Genomic DNA, 5,700 nt, shown 5'->3' on the forward strand with positions numbered 1-5,700 from the left:
ATCAGAGGCCTTGACTGCTGATGATTATGATAAAGATGATTTTCATGATATTCTATTGATGTGTAACGATAAAGAAAGCAACTTTGTACAGCATGTAGGTATACCGTCTGTACACTGCTATAGTAAAGAACAGTTGGACATACTAAAAAAACTAATTAAAAATCAAAAATCAGTAACTGGTTATTTGGATGTAACTGGTACATTGGTCAGGAAAATTGACAAGAACACCAAAAGAGTACTTTACTATGTTCTAGTGGTAAATGTACCTTTACCTAGGAATTCGAGTGTAACGTGTCCCGTTGTAGAGATGATTAGTTCAGCACACGATATAGTTGCAATTTCACAATGGTTGAACGCTTTCAAAGCATTTGTTTTGAAACACAAACTGCCTTGACCTGTATTCACAAACATAGTGACAGATTTCAGTTATGCACAAATGCATGCATTGTGTATAGGATGGAATGGTTTTAATTCCATATTTGATTATCTTAACTGGTGTTACAGAGTATTGGTTGAAAATTTTGATGGGTCTAATGTTACTATCATTAACATCTATGTAAATCATTACACAAAAATCATAGTAAACCATGTATATACATACTTTCAATCTGAGACAAATCACAATAAGACTGTAGAAAAGATGAAAAGAAATAATGTTATCGATTGGATATGTTTACTGTTTAATGCAAAGAGTTTGGAGGATATTGAAAATTGGTTTAAAATATTTTCATCAATATTGTTGTCTCCATGTAGTACAGGAGAAACTAAAAATGCTATTAATACAATGAGAGACAAGTGTAATGTTAACCACCAACTGTTGAATGAATCAAACAACGAAGGCAAAGATTATTCAGATGAAATAAATAAATTTCTATGCGAATCCGACACAAATAAGTCTATGATGTACTGTAGATTTCAGTCTATCAAAGAACATGTAAAATCTAGCGTTTTGCCCCATTGTTCTGTAAATAATGAAAATATAAGCAATGAATATTACGATGAATCATATTTACACGAGTTTATATTCAAGTGTGTACCTTTCTTAGCACTGTGGACACCTATTATGAATAATAAACTCAACAATGGCATTGAAATCCGCCAGAGTAATGCTACCGTTGAATCTTGGTTTAAAACTGTAAAAGTTGACATACTTGATGGTGACCGAAGGTGGAAATGCGGTCGGTTTTTAAGACTTATGAGAGAGCGTGTGATGAATGCTCACAAACAAATAAAGTATAATATTAGAAAAAAAACTTGTACGCGTGCATTAGATTTTGACAATGAATCTAGGCAGATAAATACCAAAGTGAATAGGAAAAGAAAAATCTCAGAAATTTCTAGCCATAACCATTTGGACGCAATAGAAAGTTGAGGAAAAAAAGAGAAACAACACAAACATCTCCAACCCACTAAGTACCGTCCTTTCACAGCCTTGTCGTTAAAAATCCCAAGGTCTTCGATCTCTGTAGCTGATGAAAATAATCTTTCACCCAAAGTGGTCGATGGTATTGAAAGCATTGTGGTCATCAAATGTGACAATGAGACTAGGTTCACTGTTGATAAGCCTTTTAACAACGACGTGGTTGTACATGATTTAAGTAAGCCATTCGATGATAATTGTTTAATGAAATCGATTTCGACACCTGGCAGTTATAAAACTCCGTTTCAACTACCAGTGCAATCTAAAGATTTTCACCAAAATATGCTCCCTAAAGATTTGACATACTATAAACGAATAAAGATGCCAAAAAATAAAGACTATCTAGTTGGAAAATATAGTTATTTATTATCTAGTGATAAAAATTGTAACATCATGACCGATCTGCACATCTCAGATTTTGATTCATTATATGGAAAAAATTGGTTGTGTAACTTTGTTATAGATATTTGTTTGTTGTCGTATGCTTTTAAGCTGGATTTAAAAAAACACTCATATTTTATCATGCAATGATGTGACATGGCTGATGGAAAAAAAAGAAATTGGAGAAGAGTATAACAAAATTACTTTCACTAAGGATAGTATGGTTATTCTGCCATGGTTAGTTAAAAATTCTCACTGGATTATAGTCTTTATAAATTTCAAAGTCAGACAGTGTTATATCATGGACCCGATTAATCCATATGACACAGATGGTCGAATATCTAAAGGTCGTTTCAATAGGGTATTTGAAATATTGAAATCAGATGTTATCTACGGTGATGATACACAACAAAGTCCTTTATTAACACCTATTCCATGCCCTGTTGAAAACGTTCCAAAACAAGAAGATGCATTTAATTGTGGAGTTTATATTATATATTATGCATTTAAAATTATGGACAGTTCTAAGTTCAGTTTAGAGTTTGATCCTAACCTTCACAGAGAATATTTAAAAACTTATCTCTTAGAGAATTCTGAAGATATGACAAATATATGTTTATACTGTAACTGGCAATCAGATAAGCATCGTTGTCAACCGGATGATGAATATGTAGAATGGGTATCATGTTCTCTGTGTTGTCGCTGGATAGCCATTAATTGCATTCCTAAAGAAAACAGAATTGTTGATTATGCAATTAATGATTTCTTTTGTTTATTGTGTCAAAAATGATGTAACATAAAACAAAAAAATAGATAAAATGGATTGAAAAATTATATACAACATATAGACTATAGAGTAATAGCACGTTACAAATTGCATATGAATATTATAACTAAATTACTAATTTTGATTAGCTTGACTATTAAGAAAAATTACCTTGTTAAGAACATTAGCTAAATCATAATAAGATAAATAATGATAATGACAAATTTCTGGTACAGTATTGTCTTAATAACTCAAATCTCAAAGGAAATAAAAATGTATTTTTTGAGTATTATACGACATTATTATACACAGAATATAATATAAATAATATTATATAGACTTCAAAGGGTAAACAAAAATTTCAGTATTCAGTTATCGAGATTTGACTGCACTAGAAAAGGCTATAACAGATAGCGTAATAAGTAATATTATACGCGTTAAGAAAAAAAAAAACATGGTTTTGTCAAAAACTCAATTTGTTATTACAACATTTTAAATTGGTTCTAAGATTTAATGTGGAAAAAAAACTAATCATTTGACGAAATTAGCACCAAAAGTTTCTTAAACTAGATATCAAACTAATTTTATTTCAGGTACTTTTAATATAAGGTGAGTGTTTGCGCCGCTGCCGCCGATCGACACACACACACACACACACACACTCACGCACTGTTAACTGTTTATTTATATTGTTTTATTTTTATTAATTGTATTGTGAATTATTATATAATATGCTAATGGTATCGGCGCGTTATCTGCTGCCGCCGGTTCGCCGGTCCGCGTAGCTTAACACGGCCGCCGCAATTTTTGTCTTTCTCCGTCCGTCGCCTTGAGATAGTCCGTCGTGCATAATCGCCTATACCAATACGATTTTGGTTTATATTAATATTGTAATATTATATACTTATACAGTTCGCTGTTTTTTATTATTATTGTAATACGTGCTGGCGCTAATCGCCATTTTTCATGCCCTTTATTTTTATATCTACGTGTGTGCAAATCGCCGCGTCATTGTTCGATTATTATTATATTTTATTCCGTGTCAAAAATTGTCGTCGTCTATTTATTTATTTATTTATTGTATTTATTTATTGTAATTATATTGTTGTGTGTGAATTTTATTGAGTGTGTAGGTAGCAGCTGGCCAGCAGTGCTCCGACAATTCGTGAGTTCTATTTATTTATTTCTGTATTTATTATTATAATTATTAATTAGTATAACGAGCCAAAGGGGCTGTCTATTTCAATATTTTTACTAAGAGTTGCAGCTCGAATAGCTGGTATAATATTATAATTACTGGTATCTATTAAGCTATATTACACTTATATTCTGTTGTGCCATAAGGGCTTATACATACTATATATTTATTATTATTTTCTCGCGCCATAAGGGCCGTTTATTTATTATATTTTATATTTTGTTTGGCCATAAGGGCCGCGAATTTATATATACCTTTTTTTACTTGTTGGGCCAAAAGGGCCGTAAATTATTATTACAGTTTTGTTGAATTATATAGCCGTTATTACCATTTAAATTGAGTTACCATTATTTATTGTAGTTACCTATTCGTTAGTTTAAGTACACACACACATATATACACACGTACACACACCACCGCATACTAGCACTCACAGGTCTTGCTCGGCGAACCTGGCCACTTTCTGTTGAGTGCTATACCTATATACACACAATTTACACAAATCGGTCGGTGTGTGCGTGCAGCGCGCGAAGCGCCGGGTTACCGGGCGCGCGTATTATTATTATATGCTCCCGGCCCGTACAGTGAGTCAAACCTAAACAGTAATTTGTATGTCTTTTGATCACAGTCAACAGATATAGCTTTAAAACACAATTTGTAACCACACCAGTCATGCATTTAATTTGTTTATGCATAACTGACAGTCCGCAGTCTGATATTTTAAAGTGGGACGGCATTTAGTGTTTTAATTATTTAATTTATAATTTATTAATATGTAAGAAGAATTAGTTATTAAAAAAGAACAAAATACCTATATGTTCATATGAAAAAGATAACCTATGGAGAATAACTAAGACCAAGTACTAGACTACAAACTTGATTTTCTATGTTGTTCAGGCCCAAACAATTTTTTAGCTTATTTGATTTTAGAAGTCATCAGTTATAGGTTTAACATATAAATATTAATAAACATTGTAACTGCTATTAAAATAATAATAGTATTCATAAGTAAATTAACTTGCCTATGATTATTTGATTTAGAATTTAGAATTTGCGTTGTCATCATACATGTTACAGAATGGTTCAACATATGGTCGATTTAGCACAACTGTTTTGACTATAGGATCAGCTATAATTGTTTTGGTTTACCTCCTCCTGTAAAAACGACACATTTGTTTACATCGATATGTTCATAGTGTATGTACCTGTGTCATATAGGTTATCCGTTTGCGCAGCAATTGCCACCTCATCCTTCCTCTTAAGGTTCTCCCACAGCGTTTTTAAACTCAGAGAGTCTACATGACAAATTGAGGATGCTGCGGCAAATTACCCTGCAACATTTATCAACTTCTGGTTTTTTAGTCTAATATTTACCCTGTCAGTCTTTGGAATCAATTGTACTGAAGTGTCGAGTGATGATCTCTAAAAGTACACATTTTTCGGAGTACTCAAAACTAAGTTTTTCCGCTTTAAAATGTTTAGTTTCCATATTTAAAACAAATAAAGAAAAGTAAATATGTGCGGACTGATTCAATTCTCAAACAAAACAATCGATAACCGAAATTGATAAATAATAATGTTGATTGTTGACGTCACTGTTATCACACTATCGTAGGCCATCAAGGTTTATAGATTATACCATAATCTATAAATCTATAAACCTTGGTTAGGGCACTATAGAAGTAGGTATAATCACCCGCCATTTTGCGACACAACTCACCAGTTATCACTTATCAATATAGGAAAAATAATGAAAAATGTAATGTCAATGCTTTTAAATTAGATAATTTTTTGACTTTTTGTTAGTCTTGACTGCTTAAGTCTAGTGAAATTAATTTTTATGAGTGGATCCAAGTTAATAAAAGAAACTAAATAAGATGGGCGGATGTAACGCTGTAAACTGTTCGAATTCCCGAAGAAAAGGTATTCGTTTAT

The 5,700-nt window shown here is 32.0% G+C and overlaps 1 pseudogene; it reads right to left on the reverse strand.

Annotated features, from left to right (window-relative positions):
* Window positions 1–761: 761 nt before the first annotated feature.
* Window positions 762–1,847, reverse strand: LOC126554031 (uncharacterized; annotated as a pseudogene).
* Between the last annotated feature and the right edge of the window lie 3,853 nt (window positions 1,848–5,700).

Source organism: Aphis gossypii, unplaced genomic scaffold (assembly GCF_020184175.1).
Source record: "Aphis gossypii isolate Hap1 unplaced genomic scaffold, ASM2018417v2 Contig00404, whole genome shotgun sequence".
NCBI lineage: Eukaryota > Metazoa > Arthropoda > Insecta > Hemiptera > Aphididae > Aphis > Aphis gossypii.